Source organism: Camelus bactrianus, chromosome 34 (assembly GCF_048773025.1).
Source record: "Camelus bactrianus isolate YW-2024 breed Bactrian camel chromosome 34, ASM4877302v1, whole genome shotgun sequence".
Lineage (NCBI taxonomy): Eukaryota > Metazoa > Chordata > Mammalia > Artiodactyla > Camelidae > Camelus > Camelus bactrianus.
In genome coordinates this window covers 21,282,036-21,294,893 of record NC_133572.1, presented here as the reverse complement: position 1 = coordinate 21,294,893, position 12,858 = coordinate 21,282,036, and the positions used below count along the sequence as shown (strand labels likewise).

At 42.4% G+C, this 12,858-nt stretch overlaps 1 pseudogene; it reads left to right on the top strand.

Annotated features, from left to right (window-relative positions):
* Positions 1–2,528: 2,528 nt before the first annotated feature.
* LOC141575949 (MAPK regulated corepressor interacting protein 2 pseudogene) lies at positions 2,529–11,522 on the top strand (annotated as a pseudogene).
* Positions 11,523–12,858: the final 1,336 nt, after the last annotated feature.

Genomic DNA, 12,858 nt, shown 5'->3' with positions numbered 1-12,858 from the left:
AGAGCAGCTCTCAGCCCAGCGTGTCCCTGCGGGATTTCAAACGGCTGAAGAAGTGCTGGGAGGACATCAAGGCTCGGACCAAAAAGATTATGGCCCATGAGAGGAGAGAGAAAGTGAAACGGAGCGTCAGCCGGCTCCTGAGCACGCACGTCCTGGGGAAGGAGACGGTCGCCAGCATGCGGCCCGGCAGCTCTATGCTTCCCGCAGAGCCCGCCGAGGAGGAGCACGGGTACCGCGCCCGCGCCCGCGCTAACGCCGAAGAATCGTTTGCTGTTTCAAACAGAAGAGCTGTGCATGATGAGAAAGAGCTCATACATTTTCCAGGGTGTGAGGGGACCTCTCAGCCTGAACCCTCGTGCTCAGCTGTCAGGATAACGGCCACTAAAAACTACAGGAGCAAAAAAACAGGAGCAAAACCTCCCAGGAAGGTGCTTTAAAAAAGATGCATGAGGAAGAACGCCATCAACAAACGTCCATCTTATAGCTGCAGCTGATAAAAATGAATGAGGTGCATGTGGCCAAAACCCAGCAGATAGAGCGAGAGGGTGAGATGGCAGAGGAGGAACACAGGATAAAAATGGAAGGTCTCTATTAAAAAAAAAAAAAAAGATGTTTGGGGAAGGAAAACTGCAAACTTTTACCAAGGACTGGCCTGTTATCCTCGTTTAACCGGCCCTTTCCCAATTCAACGTAAGACTGTGGGAGTGGCTCCCTTGTAATTAACCTGGGCTGACAAAGAAAGTCTGGAAGGTGAGCTTGCGGTCAGTTAACCTGTAACAGCTACAGCTAGGAAAATTAGAGCGGCAGCAGCCACTTATTGAGAACACATTCAGGTAAGCAGCTGCACCCTGCGCACCCCTGAAGTGGCAAAGAAGCCGTTAGGGGTCTCCTGAAAATTACCGCTGTGAGCGCTACCATTCCGAATGTAACGTCTCTTAATTAGAATTCATACAAGAACCATGTGTGAGTGTTGTTGTATCTTTTAAATCAAATACAAGTGTGACCATAAAGGAGCGTGGCTTTTTGCAGGCGGTGTGTTTTTCTTTTTTTAAACAGACAGCAGACCTTTACCATCCAAACGAACGCCCTCCCATTGCCAGTGGCTGTCCTAGGAGGGCACACGTTCCTCCAGGAGTGATGCTGTTGCTTAGGACTTGTCAGAGGCCTTCCCGGAACCTCCACAAGAGCTGCGGCACTTTTTTCATTTTTTCAATGTCATCGTTTGAGTGTGGATTCCCTGTTTTCAAACAGCTCAACCTATAGAAGAAGTTTTTTCTAATGTGGCTCATAAACTGCCTTTTTTAAGGCCTTCCATTCCCCAGAGAGGAGTTCCAAATAATGTCTCCAACAAGGGTAGCTTTTGGAGTTAAGGGTGTAACTGCTTCGAGGGAGAAATGTTCATTTAGATTTCTACATTCTGTCATGCTTGTTTCATTAAAAGACAAGACTTGCAAATAAATAAATAAGGGAAGGAGAAGTCAAGAGAAGGAATCCGGAGCACAAGTTGAGGAATCTACAAGGGCTGTAACATGAATGAAGCAAGGCAGTTTATGTGGATAATTTGCTTGCTGTTTCCAAGTAGAAGAAATATAGTGAGTGGAAGTCTCTGTGGATGAAACATTTTTCTTTTTCTTTTTTGTGTTAAAATTTAGAGATGTATCTACGAACATGAGCTTGCTAATGTATAAGAGGAGATAATTCCTAACCCCACCAATTGAAAAAAGTCTTTATTTCTTAGATGCCCTTTTCTTAAAGATTTAAATCCTGTTTCATTCATATTTTTAAATTTGCATTTCATTCCTACAACCCTGCCTTCTTGGCAGTATATGAAACAGAGGGGCTGAAGGTAATATTGTTCTAAATAGAAATAATAGGTGTATCTGACCACCTTCTGACATAGTGTCCAGTAAAATCTGGTTTTATTAGTTTTTATTTCTTGTATTTAGACCCCATCTTTAGGAGGTATAAAGTTATGATCAAAAAGGCCAGACAAAATAATCAATATGTGAATAAGGTTTAAGAAGCTATTATTTAGAACTTGAGTGAGGATCAGTAATCCTCGGCTGCTTTATGTCCCAGCCCAAATCTCTAATTTCTTGACATGCTTTCCTTCTATAAGCTCATCTAGTCCTGTGAATTCAAATATGATCAATAGGTTGATGTGGCCCGAAGAAACTCTATTTCCAGCCCAGATGTCTCTAGTACTAATCCCACATGCCTCCTGGACATCTCTAGGCATCTTTGCTCATTTTTCTATTGCTTTGCTCATCTTTTTCATTGATATGTATTTTCTGGATAATAATACATTTTTGGTTATATTGGTTACCTTTGTGTCTTTTCTTTGAAATTTGTTTATAGTGTCTTCTCTTATAATGAAATTTAGTTTGAATGTAGTCAGATTTATTCGTCTTTTCCTTGTTTTCTGCTGTGGGATCCGGTTTGAAAAATTTTTTTTCAAAAGTGCCAGCTGGGTAGAGGGCGCGGAATCCGGCCGGCGGGCGGCGAGGGCGAGGGCGCGCTGCAGCCCCTCCGCACCATGTCCACTATCACCAAGGGACCAGCAAGCTGGCCGCCCAGCGCCGCACGGGTCCCGCGCAGCAGCAGGTGGAGAGCAGGCTCGGAGCGCTCCTGACAAGCCGGCATCCCTCACCGACGACCCCGCAGACCTCGAGGGCGCAGCTGCGAGGACCCTGGCACCGGCCCGAGGCTGGTGTTCAATCGGATGAATGGCCGGCGGCCTCCTGCTCCATCCCCCTCCCTCGAGGGAACCCAGGAGACCCACACACTGGCCCACGAGGAGAACGGCCGGTTTGTATCCCGAGCCTGGCAGCAAGTGGAGCAGCAGCTTGGTGGTGGCCCAGCCGGAGAGAGCGGGCTGGCGCCAGTGCAGTCCGTGGAGAGGATGCCCAACTCCCGGCTTCACAACCCCGTGCCCATCGACCTGGGTGAGTGGTGGGCACAGCAGTTCCTGGTCGGAATCACCAGCTGCGCCTAGTCGCAGCCTCGGAAGGAATGCTGCCCGTGCAGGGCCTGGCCATGCCCCGCGCTGGACCCTCTGCCAGGAGAGGACCCCAGTGCCCTGTCCACCCACGGCGGCAGGCCCCGCTTCACTCTGGGCCTGGCCAGGCGCCGGCCACACCGAAGTGCCAGCATTTGGGCTTCTGCACTTGCTGACGCCTTGGCCCAGCTGTTCACGGCTGCCAGGGACCAGGGGCTGAAGCCGTGTGACCTCAGTCCTGCTCACTGTGCGCGGGGACCAGCCTGTGGGGCTGACAGGGAGGAGCTCCAGGCTAAGAAAGTTGAGACACTGCAATCAATCAATCAATCAATCAATCAATCAATAAAAATCTTTCCCTAACGAAATAAAAAAATCCTTCCCTACCTCAAAACCACAAAGATATTCATTCATCTGTCTTTTTGCTAAAAGTTTAAAAATTTAGTTCTTCATATTTTAGTCTTTTTAAATCAGACTACTATTTTTGTGCATGAGGTAGAGATCTGCTTTTATTTATTTTACGTGTGAACAACTAATTGTTCTGGCAGCATTTACTGACTGGTTTAACTTTATTTTTATGGTTCACGATGTCATTAATGTCAGACTAGGTTTTCACATGTCCATGGATTGTTTATTCTTTTCCATTGTTCAAAATTTTCTTGTTCAAAGTTTTCTTCAAAATTTTCTTGGGAATGCCAGGCCCTTTCCTACTGTATGTGAATTTCAGAGTCCTCTTGTTAAGTTCTATGATAAACCTAAAGAGTGTTATAGAAAACTCCTCAGGGCCTCAGTTGCTCCCCTGGAACATGCTGACAGTAATGGTTGTTATGACAAGATATAATTAACTTTTTAGTGGGCTTAAAGAATGGTTGTTATCATCAGTATCATCTTTATCCTCATCAATGAATGAGCATTTACTCTGGCTCCGAGATCTTAAATTCCGGAGTCCTACCTTCTGACCACAGCTTCACGTATGTGTTTGTACATCGTCGACTCCCTTACTCCCACTAACCTGATTCTTCAACTTCAAAGTATTTAGTGTTGAAACCATCTCTATTTTTCTAATCTGTCAGTCCATTCCTAGATTAATTTTTTTCCCATTCATCACAAAAGTTGCTCCAACTCTTTACCATTCTATATTATTTGCTTATTAAGTCTTCTAGTCGATACCACCAGGCTTATTTTGGGGTCAGATGGCCTTGGTTTTTAGTTACCAGAGAACCTTTCCTCATTCTCATCTCTAAATGTGGCTATAATTCCATCTATGCTCAGTGCCTGCCCTGCCCCTCAAGTCTGACTGCTCCCTGTGATCTAGAGCTCATCCTCCAAGACCCTGATCCATCAGTTCTCTTCTCTCAAAAGTTTCATTTTCTTGCTCTCTGCTGGCCCCGTGAACTGGTGATTTCCAGGCATTCACATTTCACCAACCAATAAATTTTTTTTAAAACTGACGTACAGTCAGTTACAATGTATCAATTTCTGGTGCACAACACAATGTCCCAGTCATGCATATACACATGTGTATTTGTTTTCATATTCTTTACCATTAAAGGTTATTACAAGATATTGAATATAGTTCCCTGTGCTCTACAGAAGAAACGTGTTTGTTTTTTAAATCTATTTTTATGTATCATAGCTAACTAACATTTGCAAATCTCAGGCTCTCAAATTTATCCCTTCTCACCCCCTTTCCTTAGTATCCATAAGATTGTTTGCTATGTCTGTGAGTCTGTTTCTGTTTTGTAGATGAGTTCATAGTGTCTTTTTTTTTTTTTTTTTTTTAGATTGCACGTATAAGTGATACCATATGGTATTTTTCTTTCTCTTTCTGGCTTACTTCACTCAGAAGACGATCTCTAGGTCCATCCATGTTGCTGCAAATATTGAATATAGTTCCCTGTGCTATACAGTAGGACCTTATTGTTTATCTATTTTACATATAGATGTTTGTATCTGCTAATCTCAAACTCCTAATTTATCCCTCCCCAGCCTTCCCTTTTGGTAGCCAAAAGTTTGTTTTCTATGTCAGTGTGTCTTTTTCTGTTTTGTAAATAATTTATTTGTATCATTTATCTTTTAGATTCCTCCTATAAGTGATATCTTATGATATTTGTCTTTTTCTAACTTTAACTAATTTAGTTACTACTTTAGTTTAACTACTTATTACATAACTAAATTAGTATGATAATCTCTGGGTCCATCCATGTTGCTACAAATGGCATTATTTTGTTCTTTGTTATGCCTGAGTAATATTCCATTGTATATACACCACATCGTCATTATCCATTCATCTGTTGATGAACATTTAGGTTGCAGCCAATAGATTGGTTATTGTAACTAGTGCTGCTATGAACATTGGGATGCAGGAAGATACAATCATTCTGAAACTGTGGTTCCTCATCCTGCTTCCTCATTCCCATTTCTCTGGGACTTTTTGGAAACTACCAATGCTCAGGATGCACCCAAACTAATTGAATGAGGACTTCTGGTTCTGTGCACCAGGCATCGGAATTTCCTGTAAGCTCTAGTGTTCTACCTTAAAGCCAGAGTTGGGGAGTAACATTGTCTTTCAACAGCCTAAAAGAAGGAAGTCATTAAAGGGTAAAATACAAAGGAACAACAACAAAAATCCCTTCGACTTGTACTAGTGGACTGACTTCAATACTCTTTCAGATAAACAAGGAACTTTTCCATCACTCGCCAATAAAAACAGTTGATCATTTTTCCCCTTAGCCTGAGAAGCCATTTAAGTAACTATATTTATATGGAAGAAATCCAGTAAATACTCTGCTGCATGTTTAAGCAGCTTCTCCTACATTGTATCCAAGGGTTGGCAAAGATACTCATTTATTCATCAAAAACTCTTGTGAGTTTACTGATTATGTGCCAGGAATCATTCCCAGATGGAATCATGGAATCGAGTCAAATGTGGTCTCTCCATTCAAGTAGTTTAGAGCATGAGTTTGTGTGTTTCTTCAACATATATAATTGAGTCCTGTCATAGACCAAAAACTGTTCTAGGCTCTAGCAAATCTCAGAAAACTAAGCAGAAGAAAAAAGTTCCTGCTCTGTGGAGCTTCTTTTCCAGGGGGCGTAATAGGAAATCAAATAAATAATATTAGATGAGAAGAAAATGAAGGCAATGAGGGAGGACAGGGAATGAGGGTGAGAAAAGAGCAAAGTGCAGCATCCAGTGGGGCAGAGAGCTGAGAAAGGTCTCAGTGACAATGTGACATTCAGTAGACACTCAAAGGAGAGAACGTGTAAGCCACGTGGTTATTTGGAGGACAGAGTTTCAGATGGAGAAAAAGGCAAGTGCAAAGGCCAGAGCCAGGAGCTCGATGGAGGAGTTGGATGAAGAGCCGGGCAGCCAGCCAGTGGGGCTGGAGCTGAGGGAGATGGAGGCCAGTGTGCGAGGGGGTCCCAGAGGGGAGAGGCCTGAGAAGCAGGGCTTGTGGGGACTGAGTGGCTGGGGGCAGTGAAGGGCTGTGAGAGGAGACTGATGAGCTCTGACGTTCCATTTACCGTCCTCGAGGCTGAGGATTGACTCAAGAGGGCAGATGTGGAAGGAGGAGTCCGGGAGGCTGTGATCAGATTCCAGGGGCCATGTGGCTCCCAGGCAAGGCACCATTGTACCCTGCTTCCTGATAAATACAGTCTGGTTACATTTTAGTGTTTTCCCTGCCACTGGTATCAACTCTGTACTTCCAAACTGAAACAGTGATATGGATTCAACTGTGAGACTAGTAAAAAGCTGTCATCTAAAACCCTCCACACAACCTGCTTCTTCTGTTACTGTTCTTGTTAAAAAGGTCCCACGATGGGGACCCAAGCCCACGTTCCCCTCGTACATTCCCTTGCCCTGCGATCGCCAGAGATCTTACTTCCTGTCTGCTTCATCAGCTCGCAGGGGGCTTCTCACCCTGCCCAGGAACACCTGTGGTTCCCAAATGCTGGTCACAGCCCCACAACCATGACCACGGTGGCCCCTACATATGGCTCCACACGGTGGCTGGGAATCGCACCACCGTATTTCTTGTGACCCTCCCGAGGCAGGTCCTAAGCCATTTTCTCTTCTGTAGCTTTTCCAACTTCAAACTATATTTTTTTCTTTTTTCTTTTTTAATTGAAGTACTGTCAGTTACAATGCGTCAGTCTCTGGTGGACAGCTCAACGTCCCGGTCATGAGTATAGATATATTCTTTTTCATATTTTGTAACTTTAAACTATTTATATATTCTTCCCTCTCAAACAACATTTATTTATTAAAATTTTGCATTCTTTTTTATTAAAATATATTCATAAATATTTCAATATTTGTATCTTTGACTCTGTAATGTGTTTCTATTAGACAGCATATAGTTGGATACTTTAAAAATCAAGCCAGGTAATCTCTGCCTTTTGATTTAGAGGAACTGATTTTTATTTAAATATTATTATTGCTATAGTTGGATTTACATCGACCAATTTGCATTTTGTTTTCTTTTTTGTTTTTCCTTTGGTTGGGGGAGGTAATTAGGTTTATTTATTTATTCTTGGAGGAGGTACTGGGGGTTGAACCTGGGACCTCATATGCTCTACCACTGAGCTAGACCCTCCCCCTTCTGTAGCTTTTTCTTTCCTCTTTATTCCTCTGTTAAATCCAGTAGGATTTACTGTCGTGTTTCTTGCCACGCTCTGCGGGTAGTTTGGTTTATTCTTTCTCTCTCTCCCTCCCTCCTATTCTTTTTCCTTCCCTCCCTCTCACTCACTCTCTCTGTTTCTCTCTCTCACTCTCGTCCTTCTCCCTCTAGTCTCTGAGCCAACTGAAGACAGGAGCTGTGTGGTGTTCACCTTTGTGTCTGCAGCACACACCCAGCTGTCTGACACAGAGTAGGTGTTCAGTGTTGTGGAACTGAATTAAAGTGCTCTGCTTTACAAAGGACTACAGGCTTTTCCAGCCCCACTGTATTTTAGTCATGCCAGCTGGCATCCTTCTGTGGGGGCTCCTAAACCATTCCTGGGCAGGCTCCAGAATCACTAAGAGAACTTTTAGAAACACAGATTTAGAGGCCCCAGCCCAGAATAGCTGGATCAGAATCTGCTGCAGAGCAGCCTGGGAAATGGTCTTCTCAGAAAATTCCACAGCAATGCCAAACCTCTTCTCAACCACAGCTTTTAGTCCAACCCTTTGCCTGTCTTTGTGCTATTAAGGAAATGGAGAGATACTCCTTAGGAATATCTCAGATCCTTTTCTGTTTCAAAGGACAACCTGCCAGGAAGTAGGGTGGCTTGAAAAGCATTCACAAAACAAATGCAGTGAGTGATCATATAATGTTGAGTCTATCAAATAACAAAGTACACTGATAGCACCTTAAATTATTCCAAGATGTGGGGGAAATGCTTGGTAAAGATACAAATTCTAAAATATATTTTCTCCTTTGTCATGAAAGCATTTAAAGGCAAACACACTTCTAACAGTTCCCATGCTTGGCAACCATTTCCAGTTATATTTATGTTTGAAATATTCTTTTTTTGCACAGCCGTGTCTACATTGTTCTTTATACTGTGTCAAATTTTCAGATGTCAGTGTGGGTCATGGGATTTGCACTTGAGCTTGGACTGTGGAAAATCCAAGTCACCGTTTCCCTTCTCTTCCTCCTTGGATGCTATCTTCCTTCTGTTAAGACACATCGAGGGTCATCATGTTTATGTGCAATAATGCTCAGTAGGAAGAAGGGGGTGAGATTGGAATGCTATGGGGGAAATTCTAGGCTAGGAAAGACAAGAATATCCAAGTTCTCCCCTGCCCCAGCCACTTTTCTTCCAAGTGAATTCCCCAAGGGAGTCATAAATACAGGGAGAGTGCTGGAATAAAGCAAAATGCCACTGGAGGTTTTGTGAGCAGTGACCCAAACTCAAAAGCAACTGTCATTAAAAACCCAGGATGGAGCACACGATGTTGGCATCTCTCCTTCCTTTCCTTCCAGCCAAAACCTAAATCTGACCATTTTACCACATTTGGGCCAGGACATGGGGGGCAGGGTCATGGAGAAATGGACTTACTTATGAGAAATGACTTGTCCTTCCCCTGGGTGGAAGATGTAATCAACCAATTACCACCATTGTTAGAAAGGGAAAGAGGTTAATTGGTGATTTTCTGGGCTTCTTTGTGACTAAATGAAAGGAGAGGCTAAAGCAAAGCAAAGCAAAGCAAAGCAAAGCAAAGCAAAGCAAAGCAAAACAAAACAGATGAGCTCCTTCCAATACAAGAGAAGGAATCACCACAGAAAGGAGGACTAGGCAGAGGTTGTGTGAACTTTAATGAGACCAGGAAGCCGCCCTTCTGGGAAAGTAGGAGGTGAAAAGCTGGAGGGTGAAGACCTCCTCCAAGGTGAGGAGAGAAGCTTCCAGCTCCACTGCCTTCTAAAGCCCAGCGCTGTGACCTGCTGTGCCCGCACTGAGTAGCAGGCACTTTTCATGTATCACTTGTATAGAAATGAAGACCAACCAAATGAGAACGAGCAAGGGCTTTTTATTCAGAGCTTGCTTGCAAGGGAGTCGGCCACCATCACTTGCATTTTGGCAGAAACTCAAAGGCAGGTCGAGAAGTAGAAACACTTTATAGGGGAAACAGGGAAGGCTTCGGGGTGGCCTGACTGGAGGCTCTTGGCACATGGATGCTGTAGGTGGGCCAACTAGAAATGGCGCACCCACGTGATTGGTTAGGGATGTGTATTTGGCTTTGTCTGGTAGGTCCTAAATTGGAAGTCTATGCAAAAACTGCAGAGGCTATCAGTTACTGATCAAGTCCTAACCATTTTGGTCTGATTGCTGCAGAAGTTGTTGTTTGGCTTCCTGAATTATTACTAAAGATAGCACTCTGACTTCCTCCAGGCCTGACTTTGTTGGCTGGCTTCCTGGGCCGCCTAGTGAAGATAAGGGGCTGGTCTCCTGGGCAGGCTGCTGCAGGTTGTGAGTCAAAGTTCTATTTTTATATATAGTTGGCTATTGGCTGTTTGTATATTCAGTCATCAGTTACAATTTTGCCACCATTCAAAGTGTGATCCATGACCCAGCAATGTTAGGGATCAACTGTGAGCTTGTTAAAGATCTACCAAGTGATTATTATGCAGATTAACACTTGAGAAACACTAGGTAATAATTTACCCTCATTGTACCACAGACAGGCATTATCCTCATTTTAAAGACAAGGAAATGTATACAATGGAATACTACTCGGCCATGAAAAGAATAAAATGATGCCATCTGCAGCAAGATAGATGGACCTGGAGATCATCATGCTAAATGAAGTAAGCCAGAAAGAAAAGGAGAAATACCATATAATATCACTTATATGTGGAATCTTTAAAAAAGGGCACAAATGTACTTATTTACAAAACAGAGATAAACTCACAGACATAGGAAACAAACTTATGGTTACTAGGGGGAAATGGGGGTCAGGGGGGATAAATTGGGAATTCGAGATTGTAGATACTAACTACTATATATAAAATAGATAAACAACAAGGTCCTACTGTAAAGCACAGGGAACAGTATTCAACACCTTGTAATAGTGTATAATGAAGAAGAATATGAAACAGAATATATATATATATAATATATAAATATATATTTATGTATAATTGAATCACTATGCTGCACACCAGAAATTAACACAACATCATAAATTGACTATACTTCAGTTCAATAAAAGACAAGGAACTGAAGGCTTAGAGGGGTTAGTGACTGGCCTAGGAATGTGTCTAGTAGGTGGCAGACCTAGAACGTAAACCCAGCTGTCACCTAAGCTCTGCTTTTTGTACTGAACCTAAATGTGATCACTAACTTTTCTCCGCAGGTGACAGCCTGATGAGGCCATGGGACTGCAGCATCAAGTCTTCTTAACAGGAAACACTAATGAAGGCAACAAAATGAAGTGTCAGTGCAGGTTGTGATGGGGTCTCGTTCAGGGACACCAAGGCTGGTGAGCATCAGGTCCCCAAGGCAAGGACATTCCTGCTGTTGGGGGAAATCCTCAGAAGCCCTCAAAGTAGAGACAACTGAGCTCTGACCTGGGACGTTCCTTTCTTTTCACAGGAAACAAACAGGATTAATAATCTATGACCATTATTTTTAAGCAAGGCGTATTCCTTCACAGAAAATATAATTATGCAGATTGCAGCAAAGGTAGAATCATGCAGTGTGCACCAAATTCCTGAATTCCTTCCTCGCCCAGAAATAAGGCATTAGCTTTTTGACTCTACATTTTAGGGCATAAAGAAGGACTTGCCCGTGATGTCCCGGAGAGTTAGAAAGGTGTGATTATATGTCACCATGAAACTGCTTCAAATACAATTAGAAAATTATGAAAGTGTGTCATCAAGGAATCACCATTTGTACCCCAGTGAGGTGTTGAATACAGCTGCTGGGGGCGAAGCCATCCTCCTGCCTCTGAAGCAGTGACTCTGTGGTGCCCAAGAAGCTCGGCTGTGGACTGCAGGCAGCCCATCCAGGTTCCCAGTGGTCGGGTGAATTACAGCAGCTCCTGGAAACCACACAAATGAGGTTGATTAATTAACAAAGAGTGATATGATTTGATGTTTTAAATGAAAGTAGGGGCTGCTGTACTTAGGTTTAATCTTGCTTCTGATTGTCTCTCTTTGCCCATGTCCTACCTATGGTAAGGGAAGAAATGCAATCAATTGACCTTTTTTTTGGATAAAGAGTTACACATTTTATTGAAAAAAAAGACTTTTTCTCTAAATTTTTATGTAACCGCATTTGGGGGGAAAAAACCCCATCTTTATCCATTCTTTTTTTTTTTCCAATGCATTTGTAACCAAGGCACCACCTTCACCTGACGACAGCCCTCAGAGCAGGAAGTATAAAGACTGTAGAAACAGGTAATGTGGACAGGGAGTGGCCACTAAACCCGTCAGATGATGGCGGATGCCAACTTTTTTATTCTCTATGACAAAGTATAGTTAAATATATTTCAATTTTTTTATTTTTATTTAATCTCAGTAGAGAAAATTGATTTTGGATAAATAGAGATCTAGATGAACTTAACTGAATTGTCTATTTAGTAAAGAAACATAAAACACAGTCCATTGGGTAAACTTTCATAACAAAAATGGAATAAGCATAACTGATATACCAGTTTTAAGTAATAATTCACAAGAGTTAAAAAAAGAAGAGGAATGTTCTGATATTATATATATCTATATATACCCATATCTTCTATCTATCTATACCTACATACATATAGTATGTGTGTGTATCTTTTCCTGAATACAGTTTGAGGCTTTCATTCTTTCTGCACGGGATGTGCTGTTCCATCCCTGACTTACAGGAAAAGACATTAAGAGAAAGGAAGCCACTTCTTTTGCTTTTGAGACTCAAGACCTTCCCTAGGGCATCGTGTTCAGGTTCACGTTTTATTTGTACAGAAGGCTCAACACTGTGAGGTCATGGAAACTTGGGGGGTTGTCTTTCATGCATCTGAATACTAACCTATAGAGGTAATGGACCTGGAGGTGAACAGAGTAGAAAAAATTCATTGGTCACGTCTTTTAAAGTCTACTAGAGATGCTTCACAGAATCCCAGGCTTAAAGGAGACTCAGTTTTCAAGTGATGAATCAATGTGGCAGTTGAAAACAACTGACTCTTTTAATTTATAACTCTTTTTGTCATACACACAAAAAAACCTACATGTATTCTTTAAAATTTTTAAATGCCTCCCAAACATTACAATCCATCTATTTGACATTCTTCATATTTCACATCTTTTTCTAAAAATTGAATATATAATAAATAAGACTGTGGATAAAGTATCTTCCCAAAGCAGACAGAACAGTATGAGATTGTAATACAAGACACA